The sequence below is a fragment of the Microplitis demolitor genome, chromosome 2, assembly GCF_026212275.2.
Source record: "Microplitis demolitor isolate Queensland-Clemson2020A chromosome 2, iyMicDemo2.1a, whole genome shotgun sequence".
Taxonomy (NCBI): domain Eukaryota; kingdom Metazoa; phylum Arthropoda; class Insecta; order Hymenoptera; family Braconidae; genus Microplitis; species Microplitis demolitor.
The window spans coordinates 19,108,599-19,124,608 of record NC_068546.1 but is presented as its reverse complement, the minus strand read 5'-3'; the positions used below and the strand labels follow the sequence as shown (position 1 = coordinate 19,124,608).

At 36.8% G+C, this 16,010-nt stretch overlaps 1 protein-coding gene across 5 annotated transcripts in view; it reads right to left on the bottom strand.

The window, feature by feature from the left end:
- LOC103568456 (RNA-binding protein Musashi homolog Rbp6) overlaps positions 1–16,010 on the bottom strand; it is a 518,165-nt gene that overhangs the window by 159,708 nt on the left and 342,447 nt on the right. Inside the window, exons 1-2 of one of the 5 annotated variants that reach the window (XM_053743036.1) lie at positions 12,318–12,349; positions 11,891–12,253 (exon numbers count right to left, since the gene is read on the bottom strand). The exons of the other annotated variants lie outside the window; for them this stretch is intronic. The gene's annotated coding sequence lies outside the window, so the exon portion shown is untranslated. Of the gene's footprint in view, positions 1–11,890; positions 12,254–12,317; positions 12,350–16,010 lie in introns of those variants that run through there. 5 annotated transcript variants of the gene reach the window in all.

The following is a 16,010-nucleotide window of genomic DNA, read 5'->3' as shown; positions in this document are numbered from 1 at the left end:
TTTAAAAATTCAACGCAACTTGAGATATAATTCTCGTTTGTTTTCCCTTTATTTATTTAACTTTTTTTTTCTCCATCGTCAACGCCGTGTACTCAAGGGTGAAAAGCTCATGGAGGACAGCGCAAGTCTAGTATAAGGGAGCGAAAAAAAAGTCCTGAGCAAAAATATGAGTAGTGTGTAAGAATAAAAATCTCAGGACGCAAGAGCAACTACATCATCTGTGATGACGACGTTGCAAACCCACTTGGGTTCCAAAGGCGTCACACATAACTTACCCACTTCTCGATAGCTGGGAAAACCGAGATACCGACGCTGAATAAATGCCATGTAGGTTAGCTACGTTAAAAAATAAAATGGGTTTAAAAAATATTATAACGAAGAAGAAAGTATACATAAGAGTTATAAGTAAGTTGACGAGTAGGAAAGGTGGAAAAGCCCAAGAATACGTAGATTTTTTTTTTATGCCATTTCTCATTTTTTGTAAAAAGGACTTGTTTGACCTTTTGCCCTAGTAAATATGAAAGGAAAATATCTTGCTGACATTTATTAAAAATAATTACTTGTAAAATTACTGCACTTTATGTGATTAAAAAGGTAAACTAATAATAATAACAATAATAATAATAATAATAATAATAATAATAATAATAATAATAATAATAATAATAATAATAATAATAAAAGCAATAGCAATAATAAATAAAAGCTCGAAAAAAAAAAATCCCAATTGTTGGCTCTGTAAAGACCGAGTCATATGAAAAAGGACATTGAACAGCCAAGAAGAAAGAGAAATAAAAAAGCTTGGGGTAGCAGGGGTGGGAACGCTAAATATGGAGGTTTTGAAAGGCCAGGAGATAAACTCAGGGCAATTTCAGTGATGGCTTAGAGTTATACTCTATCCGGGCTTTTTGGACGAGCAACAGAACCGAGTGGATCTACCCTAGTTACACTCTGGCGGGTAGGTCTGCTGTGCACTTTATAAAATATCAACATCAAATGGCATTCGACTAATCAGCCAAGTGAGTTGAGTAGATCAAGATGAGGATGAAAATATAAATGTTTTGTTTGTAAATAAAATAAATGTGGTGGTTGGAAAACTCTTGGAGACGCTCTCGATGAAAAAGAGGTTTAAATAAATGGAAGACGATCTGTGTGCTCAGTTGAGCACAAGAAGAGGTTTATAGACTAGTCGAGTTTCTACGGCACTTGGGGATACTGCTTTACAAAAGGGGTCAACTCTAATGAACGTATTGTCAGAAACGAGCGTCTTCAACAGTCTGCCATCTCCTCGTGTCCTCAACAAAGGATTCAATGGTGAGCAGTGGTTTAAGACTCGAATTACGTATTTTGGTGATCAAGGTACAAGTGCTGTTAACTTGTTGAAAGTCCACCAGTTGCAGAAACATTTCTCTTGTTCCTTTGAATTTTCACTGGATTGCTCACTTCCAGAAGATGACGACTCATCTTATAGATAATTCAAGTTCTTAAGCAGACAGTTGAGATAATTTTCAGGATTTCAGTGAGTCAATAATTTGAATTTTGAAATTTAAAGTCTGATGTGACCAAGGTATAAAGAGGAGCTAGGTACGAACTTGTTGCAAGCCCACCAGTTGCAGGAACCGAATAATTTTCTAGAATTCCACAAAGTCTTTCTGGTTGAATTGCTTGGGGTAAAGAAGGAGTGAAAGGAAGCGGGATAAAAAATAAAATAAAAAGAAAACAAGAAATAAACATAAAATAAAGTAAAATATCTTTGAGAAAAGAAACAAACCGTGGGAAAGAAAAAATAAGTGAGGGTATGGTCCGGGGTCGTTAACAGAGATAAGACTGGTGAGAGTGAGTATAGCCCCCATGGAATGGTAATGGAAACTCAGGGCGAGAGTTCCACTTATTATACCTCGGCATTATGTAAATACCGGAAGGCTATTACAATTTTACAACTTACTAGGAGTAGCTTTATAGTTTCATCGCCAGAGGCTTCATGCTACTTTTCCCCTACTATATAAAATTCTTATTCTCTAGTCTTTTTTTCATAGCTTCCTCATCCTCATCTTCATTCTCATTCTCGTCCCCGCGCTTATGTACTCGTACCCCCCCCCCCTCTGCCGGAACCCGAAACCCTACGGCTCCTTTTTATTCAACCCGGACGAAACTATTTTAATTTTCAAAACCCTGAGCTACACTACACGTCTACGCTACTGTCGCGAGACACATATTTTCGAGATTTCATTCTTTGCCCACCCACTCCCTTCACTACGACCTCGTACCCCAGCTCTTCTCTGCCGCGACTCAGCTCACTGCTGGTTAATATCGGACAGGCATTTTGCGTCCACGGTTTACCGCAAAAGAATAACATTTTTAAATTCCGTCCTCCGCATTTTTATTATCTCCGTCGTATAATAAAGTGATAAAATTTCAATTATTAAGAATTCTCGAAATACGACAAGAATTATTAAATGCTTCGGTATTACATACTTTAAATGTAATTTACACTATTTAAATTTCGCAATTGAATTGCATTTTCAGATCTAGGACAAAATAAATAAATCATCAAGATAATTTTCAATTAAAACCGTAATACTATTATGATTATAGTTATTATTATTATTACATAAATAAATAAAAATAAATCTAAGCCGATTTCCCACCAGCAGGACATTTTACAAGTTAAGTTGTCGGGTAATAAATAGCAAATGGAATAGTTGGTTGTACATGAAGACAGGGGAGGGTGGGGTAGGGGCTGAGGATGCTTGTGGAAACAGCAAAGAGATGTCGGTGGTCAGTGCAGGAGAGAAAGAGAAAGAGAATAGTAGTAGTAGTAGTAGTAGTAGCTGAACAGGATGCGAGGGACTGGAAAGGTTTATCAGACTGGCATTGCGCGAGAGCCAAGGCAAGTGGTCAGAGCAGCCTGGGGCTTTGCTATCGCACTGTCCAGTCGGACTCACCCTTGCTCCCCAGCCCCTTCGAATCGCAACATGTGAGCATTTGCTCTCTCCCTTATTCGCACACTAGACTACACTAGACTAGACTACACCAATGCTCGGACACATACACATATACACACATACACACACGAGGTTAAAGTACAACACCGAGCAACAGGGATCGCAACTAGCAAGTACGTGCAATGCCGTGGAAATCCGCAGCAGAGCTTGGAGTGAGACAGCGGCAATACCCAACTCGGTCTGTATTATACAGAGAAGAGAAGACTACAGCCAACGCAACCATACCCAAAAACCCATTATTTATGGAATCTGGCTGCCGCGGCTACACCGACTGTAGAACAACTCACACCCCTGTACCCAACACCGGAAACTACCCCCGAGAGCACCAGAGACGCCCAACTCTCAAGAGATTCCGGGTTTTATTATTTTTTATTACAGCTCCCGTACGCATTTTCCACCAATTTTATAAATATTACGAATATTTTTATACAGAAATTACCATACTAAAATTTTTCGATGCATTTTTAATAAATCATTCGGTTAATATTTATTCGATTTTATAAACTTGATTAAAGAGGACAAGGTCTGAAAATATTTTCTCGAAAATAATCATCGAGATTGGAAAAATAAATTTAATGGACTTCGATTTTTGTTTTTTATTTATGCCAAGGAAATATCCGACCACTAGAGTTTACAGTCTATGAAATGAGTAATTTTTATATTAAATTTGAATAAGTAAGCATAATAACGTATGACTTTTAAATGGAATATCGAGTGGAATATTAAATATAGAGACGCTTATCGATATCTTTAGCTAATGGTAAATTACAGTAGAGCTAGCGCATCTATATATATTAAAACGGAGTGCTATTGGTTTTGACTTTAAAGTAAGTGTGTTACGGCTGAATCAATAAATCAAAGCATAAGAAGTAGAGACCGAGATACTACTTTCAGAAAAAAATATTTTACTAATCCGCTTTTACTATTTTCATTATTCATATGACAATTAAATCACTTTAATAATTAACAATAATTAAATGAACACGTAAAACGATGCTGGAGTTAAATTTACCACATTGAATTAGTAATAATTGAACTACACTTTGAGGTCATTATCGACAAATGGACTAGCATAAATGACTGTATAAGATTAATCTCTACTGTACTAGTTCTATTTACTGTTCGACTGAGGTAAAAATTTGTAGGCTCAGTAACTACTCAATGTAGTATAGGAGACTCATTCTGTGGCTTCTTTAACCACACAACTTTATAAGAAGTAGTTGGTATTACTGTTTTTGGAGTACACAATATCACATAATTCGTACAATCTACTCCAATGAGGAGTAAAATGACTGACAAACGAAAACGACAGCGCCATCTTCAACTTTTTTACCCCACTGTGGTTGTACTAGCTCCACAATTGTAGTTATAATTACTACATCTTTAAATGTGTCAATTATAACCTTCAAAATTACGTGCTTGTATTTTACATCAACAAAAATTAAATATTCAATAAAACTATGTTAGTAATACAAGAATTAATTTGTCATAAAGATAATTCAAAATGAAAAATATATATCATGACGTATAGAAAAAAAATGTACTTTAAAAATTTAGTGCGTATGACATTTCGAATTAATTATTTACAAATCCATTTTAATATATTCAAAAACTCTTTGTGCAAACAATATGGTATAAATTTAAAAATTTTTAAAACTTTTTAAATACCATGAAAAATAATAAATATCAATTGATATATATTTAATAAATAAATTAAGGATAAAAAATTATAAACTATAATGTGGAGTAGTAAGAACCACAGCTGTCATTTACCAAGGAGTTGTTTTAACCAACGACAGTAGTAGATGTTACTACAGTTTGTGTACCACAATAGGCTAGTAGTCATTACTAAATGTGTAGTGATCCTTTCTATTATTAGTCAGTGTAGTACACTATTTCCGATTGTGAAAAATTATGAATTATACAGAGACCGTAACTTGAATCGTAATTAAAAATGAAAAATTAATTTTTTCATTAATAAAAATTCAATCGCGACTTTCATTACTTTTTATTATTCCCACACTCTTTTTACTAATAATAATAAATACATATACAAAATAAATGCAGATAAAAGTATTAATATTTTTGTTTTGCAAACAAATAATTAAAAAAAAAAAAGTAATAATTTTTTTCCACTCGCTTGATAACAGTTTCCATCTCGTCTCCCCTAATTAAATTTAAAATTAAATGGTGTTGAAAAAAATGAAACGTCTCGTTAAAGATCGCATTACTCAGTACAATAATGAATAACAGCTAATTTGTCATTGTGAAAAATATTTAGTTGTTCTTAATACATTAAGGAAAAAGACCCCTCGAGATGTACGGCTGAATAAAGACAATGGAATATATTCACAGTGTGAATGGCGAAACCGGTTGCTTTAGTAGCTATAGATGTCGCCCTCACTCTCTCGCTCTCTTATTAATCTGCCGGTATTCAAATCACCCCAAATCTTCTCGCGTTGCATTCAACATATACATCTGCTGTTTGGAATATAATACCAAATGATCTCAAAAGCACTACAGAATACTGATTAAAGTTTAACGAGACCGCGTACTAATTTTCTCGTAATTAAGTCGCTTCGATATACGGATCAATTATAAGCTTTTTTTATTTTTTGTTTAATATGAACTTTACGGTTTGTCGTACGTTGAAATGTTGACATATAGAGTTATATAAATAGCACTTGATTTAATGATGAATTCCACGCCTCGGGTCTTTGAGATCTCGTGTATCCTCAAAGCTACTCTATTACACAGTCGGCGATGTCGCACCTCCCGACCGTCGTGTTACGGCGTAATCTGTTTGAGTTGCGACTTTATCGGATTACCCCCAGAGAACCTACACTCTTTGACCCCGGAACCCCGAGCCTCAAACCCCAGTTCGGCTAAGGCACTCACTATTGCTCGATTGTTACATTTTAAATTTATGTACGCTGATCCTTGTCTTCTTCCTCCCTTGAGATTACGATCCACTTACGAATAAAAAAAAACTTTATTATTTTTTCAAAAGAATCCGCTTATTAAAATCGAAATAAAAAGAAAGAGAGCCCATTTTTCTAGTGTTTTAATAAAGGTCGCGTAAAAGAAATGAAAAAAAAAAATTAAGTATATTCAAAAATGTGATTAATGAAAGAATGAATTTTTAGTGCATGGAAAAAAAAATATATATATATATTTATGATGCCACAAAATTTATCCATAATGTAAAAGTGAGGATTAAAAATTCATATAGAGGAGTTTTTAATTTGAAACATCGGTGTCACTTTAATTACTTAAAAAACCTACACTTTCAACTACCAACTGCATTGCAAGTCCCCTCGGTCTCCCGCTCGCCGGCATTCATAATCCGCAGCTTTAAAACAATCATTTTACAGCGACATTTGAGATTAAAAAATTTATACGCGAACAAAAAATGAAAAAAAAAAAGAAAATAAATAAAAAAAAAAAAAATACTGAGGGACGCGAGTGCATAAAAAAATATATATAAAAGTTGAGAGAAAGGCAGAAAAATAAAACTAAAAAAGTCGAGTGAATGTCACTCAGACGCAACAGTCGCACCCCGTCAACAAAGATTACCCCGTCATAGAGGGAGTTGAGAGAAAATCAGAAACCGCCCCAAGCGTCTCGACGCAGGTGTTTACTTCATGACACACCAGAGAGCTGAAGGGAGGGTTCTAACTCTCGAGATCCTGTTTTAGAGCTGGGAACCAAACTTGGGGATATGAGGAAGTAGAGTGACGTGTGTAGACTTGTTGAGAGGCATGTGGAGGGGTTATGATTCTCCCAGAGGCTTGAGGGATGAGAGAAAACACCATAAACAGTAATTCACGCATTATGCTCGAGTTGTCCGACGGTCAAACAGCAACCGAGAGCAGTAGAGTTACGAGAGAATCAAGAAACAACCCAGAATCACGCATTGAGTAATGAGGGATTAATTAATGGATCACAAACGCCAAACGCTCGGCCATGCAGAAATCTCTCTACGTATATTACGCCTACTGTTGATGCTACAGCTATCAGCATCCACTTTCAACATCCAGTTCTCTCCCCATTACTCTGGTTATTTCATCCGCAAATTAATAGCAAAAAGATACATACAAATCGATGAAAAGCGTTATGAAGATGAATTGAAATTTTCTCTCTCTCTCTGCATCACTTCAATGAATAGAGACTATATGAGTGCGGAGTGTTTTTTAAATTACGTTTTTTTTATACGCCCAGAAAATACTAAAAACGCGAGTTTTTAAATTCAGACAGTCCACATTCAAAGTAATTGGTGATTTTATGTATTGTTTGTCAATTGAAAGATTATACTATTGCACGTAAAAAAAGATGTTGGTGAATTTACTACAATCGGGGATACATATACTACAGTGACTAGTAATATATAGGATCACTACACATTTAGTAATGACTACTAGCCTATTGTGGTACACAAACTGTAGTAACATCTACTAATGCCGTTGGTTAAAAGAACCCCTTGGTAAATGACAGCAGTGGTTCTTACTACTCCACATCATAGTTTATAATTTTTTATCCTTAATTTATTTATTAAATGTATATCAATTGATATTTATTAATTTTCATGGTATTTAAAAAGTTTTAAGAATTTTTTAATTTATATCATATTGTTCTTACAAAGAGTTTTTGAATATATTAAAATGGATTTGTAAATAATTAATTCGAAATGTCACACGCACTAAATTTTTAAAGTACATTTTTTTTCTATACGTCATGATATATATTTTTCATTTTGAATTATCTTTATGACAAATTAATTCTTGCATTACTAACATAGTTTTATTGAATATTTAATTTTTGTTGATATAAAATACAAGCACGTAATTTTGAAGGTTATAATTGACACATTTAAAGATGTAGTAATTATAACTACAATTGTGGAGCTAGTACAACCACAGTGGGGTAAAAAAGTTGAAGATGGCGCTGTCGTTTTCGTTTTTCAGGCATTTTACTCCACATTGGAGTAAATTGTACGAATTATGTGATATTGTGTACTCCAAAAACAGTAATACCAACTACTTCTTATAAAGTTGTGTGGTTCAAGAAGCCACAGGATGAGTCTCCTATACTACATTGAGTAGTTACTGAGCCTACAAATTTTTTACCCCGGTCGAATAGTAAATAGAACTAGTACAGTAGAGATTAATCTTATACAGTGTCATTTATGCTACTCCATTTGTCGATACGATGACCTCAAAGTGTAGTTCAATTATTACTAATTTATTGTGGTAAATTTCACTCCATCATTTTCTTACTGTGATATTTAGAACTTATGAGACCGTCAAATTTTAATTCTATCAATATAAAATAATATGACAATTATTATCCATCTGTGCCTGGAGGCATAAATGTTAAATATTCCGTTTTTGGTTAAAAAATATCGAATTTATCGGAATCTGTATTATTGTAAATAAAATATAGAATAGTATATTATAAAATATAATAAATAAAGAGGCTCTCGGATGAAATGAAATCAATGGTAGATTTAAATTTTGAATAGCTGAATTAATTATGCACTTTAGTCTCGTGTAATAGTAATCTACGCGTAATGCTAAATTTCGTGAGAACAAAAGTCGTGTGATATTGTCAGTGAATAGGCTTTGGATTGGATGAATTTGAGAGGGTGATGGGTTTAGGTCGGACGTAAACCCTCAAGGGAGGGATGAGAATTAAACCCTGATAAAAATATCCACAACACATATTCACATCTGTAGGCTTATTATTCAATATATACATGTATATACATATAAATAATAACAATAACAATAATAATATTAGCAATGAATATGTATTTATGTGGCTAGCTTTATAGTTGATCGGTTAGCACAGATCAAATCCAATGATTATAATACCAGGTGCGATAAAATCACCAGGAGTTGGAGCTCCACCGATCGCTTTCAAATAACAATGCGCATAATTAGCCCACTCCCCTGGGACTAAAATGACCATCTATAAATAGCCGAATATATAATGATTCTATATGTACATATATATATATATATATATATGTGAGTAGTTATATAACTATATTAATATGCAATACATATTGCATAAGGGAGACAGTAGATAACTCAGAAGGCGTTAATGAAGGTCGATTAGCATCGATTTTTCGCAGATGCACTGGGTGAGAATTTAAGGGGGCGTAATGCCGAAGACGTAGTACATAGTATACTCAACAGGTATACGCGGTAACTAGTGAACTAATTCCAATAGCAGAAGCCTCGTCGTTTCTACTCTTCTCTTCTGAATAATATAACCAGGTCACAGCGAATGGACCATTCAACCAACTGGCATTCTTCTCAAGTGGTTAAAAATTAACGAATTCGGTACAACTTCTTTTCAGATTTTATGCCTCGCTTTTACTCGTTTTAAACTGAGAACACTTGTCGTAATTATCGTTAATAAATAATTTCATATTAAGATGCTATGGAGAAGTTTTTTTTTTTGTTTGAAAAGATTTAGCGAGGACCTTAAAGTGCATTAAAAGTGTAGGGTGCTGAGCAAAAGTAGAGGAAGACTAAGTATGAGGAGCGAGTGACACGCGCACACTAAAGGGAGTTAACCTACTTCAACATTTTGGTCGTTTGTCACGGCAAGGAGAGCGGGGAGAGACGCGAAGAGGATGGTAGAGTACCGAGGGAGGATTCAAGTCGCGTGTATCACCAAATTCCCATTCCCCGGAATCAACTGCTTCTATACTCTGGTTGGACTACTCGCGTCCGAGACAACTAGCGGATTTAAAAGCGTTTCGATGTAAACAGCATCGGAATTTAACAGGGGATCGGATAATTCTAATTCCTCACGATACTAGAGTGTGTTCCCGATCCTAGAATTACGTCAACTTTATTCTCGTTCCTTCTTTTTACTTAAACCGTCTATCGGATTTTATTTTTAACCCACCAGCTTTTTATCCACGATAAGTTCTCACCTCGACTTTCGTTAGATTTTTTTTAACAACGACTCGCACTTTATTCTGGCTTGATTACTTTCAGGAATCGAGGATTCCGCGGTCTACCACTAAACTTTTTTATTTTTTTTTTTTTTATTTTTTATTTTTATTCTAAACTCATCCATTCTTTTGTTCATTCTTCCCTGGCTTTTACTCATCGCCCTGCTTCACATTCTGTGGTTTATTACTTCGTCCATTATCTACGTCAGTCTGCATGACGTTAAATTGAACAATTCACTACACCGACTACACTAAAATATATATATATATATATATACATCCATATATCTATATTCTATATGGAGATAAATTTTATATAGTTTGTAAAAAAAATAGGAGGAACAGAGTGATGCTGAGTCACAGGGTTTTTATTTACATATTGAACTCTATAAATCTAGGTATGAAAATAGATAAGAGCCACTTGGTACGATAAGACTGATTTTCTTACACTCGAATAGTCTGTAGAGTCTATTGATTTCTCGTAGTGTCTAGCAGCCCTCTGAGGAGCCTCGGGTGCTTTTCAAAAACTCTGACATAAGGTCGTTCTACACAGCTGCCTAGATATGCGTGGATACTTGTATGCATGGATGTATTTTTTTTTCCTCAAGAAGTTACTTGTATGCTTAGCAAATACATTCATGTACATATATATCTGTAGATATATATACATCATTGATGTTACTCTCGACCCAGTTTTAGAATCAAGACTTTGGATTCCCGTGCTTATAGACTAACACACCGTAAGTTGAATACCGAATACCGAGTGGTGAGTAGTGTTGGTCGGAATCGACCACGACCTAGATATTGAACGATATTGGCACGTGTAGACAATTGCAAGTCTTTATGACAACATTTCGTACTATGACAGAAAGCGAGAGGGGAAGCTTTTCCTTCGCTGAATATCAAAAAATATGGAGATGCTTTTCTTTAGGCGGCTTGTAATGAATGCAGGCATTCAAGATTTTAGTTCGGCTAAAAAGGCTGCGAGTGCAAGGGATGGGGAGGAAGCTGTGAGCTAAAAGACATCCAGCTAAGACATATAGAACTGGGTTTTTGCAAAAGAGCTGCTGGACTCTGGACAAATAGCGGACCAGAGTGGATAGGAAACAATAGTCTTTGAAAAGCGGATAGACGAGATGAAGGAGTGCTAGTGATGTGGGTGGCTCTGATGGTAGTTGCAGAGTAAGATGAGCCGAGTAGGATGAGGAGTCCAGGGTTGATAAGAGGCCGGAACGTCGCTCGCCAGTAGTTCGACGGGAGATCTTTTTACGAGACTGTTTTCATAACTTTAAGGACTCGGGAAACTCGTAAAAACTATCTTACCGTAAGACTGCCCTCGCGAGTTGATCAAGTGGAATGGGAACTAAAAATAGTTTAAGTACAAAGTAATGATAATGATAATAATAATAATAATATTGGAAAAATAAAAAAATGAAACGAAAGAAATAATGATAATCGAGCGACGTGAAAAATAGAAGAGAAGGCAGGCGATGGGGAGGAAAAAAAATACCCTCGTTGCAACTCTCGTCACCGTGATGCTTAACGAGCGATCCACTCTTTTTTTTTACTTCTTTTATTTTTTTTTCCTCTGTTGGTGCTCGAGCCCACTCACGGGGCGTAGACGCGCGACGACGTCGCGAGATGAAATGAGTCTCGGCTTAACGAGACGGCGACAACAAAGCCACCAGAGGGGTCTTTTGTCAAAACCCAAATGCAGAATACTAACTCTTGGTTTATTTTTTACTCTGATTTGCTGTGTTTTTTCTTTTTTTTTTTTCTTATTTGGAAATATGGGAAAAAATAAACATGAAAAATCCGTTGACGATAAACAATAGTTAAAAAAATAAAAAGAAGTATATGAAAATATAAACATTGACAATGACAAGATCAACAGGAACACAACACACACGCGTACCTTTTCAGAGGTGATAAGCGGCGTGATGTACGTAGTGACCGCCGTCGTGTACACTTTGCTGGTACGTTGGGTCAAGTAGGTTCCACTTGCTGGAACAACGTTTGCTCGTCGGATGACGGGTCCTGATCAGCTGACCCGCGTTATATCACTCAATAGCCGAAGGACTCGTATTCACTGAGTCCACGGGAAATTAATCCAAATAAATAATTGTAGATTCCGGAGCTTTGTTGTTTGATGTTTGTTGAGTTATTTATGTCCTGATTGCTGACGCGAATCAGCCGGTTCGTTAGTTACCGGGTGAGTGAAACAGCCCACGGTTCTCAACAACTTGCCCGGCGAAGTTTGTTTATAACGTTACTCGTCCTACGAAAAATTAAAAGCGCGTGCTTATCAATCAAACTGTTAAACACTTTTTAAAACCACTCACTTTATTGCTGATTGGATTAGTAAATAATTAACTTCCTTGCCAGCAAATTCACGCGTCACTCAATATATGTATATCAATAGCTTCAGGGGTTTAATCACCGAATACTCCAACAACACGCGTAAACTTAAACTTTATTTATTTATTTGTGCCAACTGTTATACAATGTACTCGTGTACGATTTATATACGTGTGTTATGTGTATATGTATATGTATATATATACAGATGATATATAACGCGAATGCTGACCGTCGCGTGTATACGAGAGAGAGAGAGGGTAAAAAGTTTGAGAGAGACAGAACGTAAACGTAAAATGCCAGAAGAGGCAGGTGGTCGTACTACGTTCGGGTGGTAATGCTACACGCTGTGGCGCCGAGAACGGAATGGGGCGGCCGTGGCTGCCCGGGCAGTTGGTCCTAGCGAGGGGAGCAAGGCGATGAGACAAGCGTCTGCGTGGTGGGAGCACTCTACCCACGTAGAGAGGGTAAAATTTCTGGCGAGTGGGGGAGAGTTACGTTGTTGTTTGTGGGCGCGTGTACCCCCTGCGACTCAGCTCGGCAGCTACTGCGCTGTCGCTGTGCCCCCACTGTATCACCGGTACTCGTAAACTTAAAGATTGGGGGTGAATAAGCACCAGAGTGGGAATGAAGGACGTGTGGGTGGGAGTCACTCGGCAAGCCGCTCCAGGCAGAATCGACCGGCAACGCGCCGCGCCAGGCAGACCGACCCAACGGGAATACTTAATGCCGCTGTCGCGTACCCAGCGCTGTACTCGCTTGACGATAGAATAAAGAGGGATACTAATAAACAAGGATGCCCATACCAAGAACCAAGAGGGATGGAAAGAGAGAATTACTAACAGAGAAAGAGTTACTACCAGATGAGCTTTTGAGGGTGCCTACTTGTTACGCCTCAACGTGGTAAGCTGGTTCGTTTGTAAATTTAACTAAAGTAATAATGATAATAATAATAATAATAATAATAATAATAATGACGTAAAAACAAATTATTATTATTTTTATTGCTAAGCTTAAGGATATTTATAAAGAAATAAAATTAAATGACGACGGTGGTTGAGTAAATAAAAATAAATAAAAAATAATAGTATTGAGTACTGAGTAAATAAAATAAATAGAGTTGGATAGGAGTTTTGGTATGGGCAGTTTGATTTCTGTTAGAGGCAGTCACGTGCTGTATGCTGTATAGTTATCTGGCAGATTGATTCGCCAGCTGTCAAACCACTCGGCCGACTAATGTAAGAGTCAACTAGATAGCGGCGTGCCCAGGACGGCTGACCGATACGGGTTCCTACTACTTGTTAGCTCTGGGCCAGCTCCGTATGAGAATGTCTGCTGAGAGATGACAGTCTCAACTTCTTGTTGTACTGTTATAGCTCTACTCTGGCTGTACGCCAGGCGTGAAGGCATCCTACGTTTAACGCGAAAGAAAGCAAGACCAGTGTATGTATATACAGTAGAATAGAGTGTACAGCAGCGAGGCAAAAGGTCTAACTCAACGTAGAAAAGATTTCATTGAGCAACGAGACGGTATGATCTGGCATGTTGCCAATACTATGGATCCCGTCGCGTTTTCAGTTACTCTCTTTCTCTGTTCAGCTGGCTGGCACGACCAGCAAGAGTAAAGAGGCTGACCAGTCGAGCACGAAACGACTGAGAGGAAGTGCATCTCTCGTACCTCGACCGTAGCATACTCTCTGATGTATTTTCACATATACATATATATGATGTACGTGTAAGCAAGAGGGTGAATATGTCTATCAGTACAAGATCGATAGGATAAAAATTGTCAGAAGCTCAAAAGTTCAACCGCGTTATTCATTTTTGTTCATCTATCACTTGAATGTATTTTTCAAATAGTAATTTAATAAAAATATATTTATTCATGTACGTTTATCTTCAAGAGTAGAAATTTTATAGATCCATTAAAGTATAGATATACTGGAGGTATAACTTTATAAATAAATGTGTAATTATCGTGTAGTGCATGCAAAGTCGAGTGAAGGAAAAATTGTAAAGAAATAATGCAGCCAATAACTCGCTGAGGATTTATCAAGTCACATTTATTCTCGCCAACGCTGGGAGCAATTGGCTGAGAAATATTGCGGAATAAGGCCGTGACCCGGTACTCTTATTAAGCCCTAGTGTGCGTCGGTGTCTGCGGGAGTGTGTGCCAGCGAAAAGAGTCTTTTAGAAATTACTCGCTAATAAAATTAAGAAGGTGTAAGAATTTGAAGCGAAAGAATGATGAGAATTGGCGTGTGGTTTGATGCGAGAAAAAAAATACATAATCTTTTGTCTTGCTTTGCAGCTGCTGTAATGGCAAGCTGTCTCTGTTGTTCTTGGGCAAAGTCAAGATGCCGCTGGTGTTCAATGTTTGGCTTACATCCAGACACAAGACGTTGAATGAACTTGGCGGGAAAACCGCACGAGTCTCTTACCTCATTCGCTCACTTACTCACTCACACTACCATGACTTATTTCACTCTATCACTCTCTCTGGCTTCTCTACTTCAATGTTCACGCTGTATTTCCACTGAGGGAATGACGCTGTCGTCGTTTCTTGTTGGCGAGCATCAAGACCTGCGATAATATGTGTATATACATATATATATATATATAGTCTCGTACTAAGCGACTGGATTTACAAGGGACTTATTGTCCTATTTGTACTAACGATGTCTTTGTCTCAGTATTCATCCTTTGTTAAAAGCCACTAAGAATAATAATCATTTGTAACAACATTCTAACGAGTATGTCATTACATTCTCTTCTTCTCTTTATCTATCCCATCCCTTCCCAGAAGCCAACACGTTAAAATGCCTGGGTAATGCGGCACAAGAATTATCCAAGGAAACTGTTGGGATTCCGGTATTACACCCTTTGTGACTTCGAATTGTGTATACAAGACGAAAATTCCATTTTATTGTATACATAGCTATAGAGCTATATGGCTATACAACCCTATAACCAGACTCTAAGAGGGTGAACCGAGTAAAAAGGAGACAAAAAAAGACATAAAGGACAGCTGGATTGAGAACGACTGGCCAGTTTGTCCGACACGCTCCAACTTCTTCCATAACGTCGTGTTTTCTGTTTACGCGCACGAAAGACAGACTTTTCCTCCCCATTTACCCCATCCTGCTTATACTCTTCCAGCAGTTCCAGTAGTTTCGTCTCTAGCTTCAACTCTAGTTCTCCATCGCCCACGGACTACATTCTCACATTCTGATATCCTTCGAACAGCATTGAGTTGTATGGAGTAGTCTCCCTACAGCACACACCCCAGCAAGCACCCCACTTACATGAAAGGGGACGCGAAATGTTGAGAACTTGAGACAAGTTGAAAAAGAGTATGTTTTTATGCCCATTCTCTATCACATCGCTCAAGGGATAGTCGCGACAACCATGTCGACTTTTATCCCCCTGCACTAGTACACGCATGTCATATTTTTCAGGGGTTGTTTCTTCTTCATTTTTTTTTTTTTTTTATTTCATTCTATCTCTAAAATTGGTTATCAAGTTATTGCGTTTAGTTTGAAATTTTTATTTTACTAGGAAATTAAATCCCCTCTCCCTTTTTTTTTAAATTTTACATTAAATAAAATTAATTATTCAGCTTTTAATTTTCGTCTCATTGATATTTTTACATCCGGTCTCTTAATTGCCAGCAATTA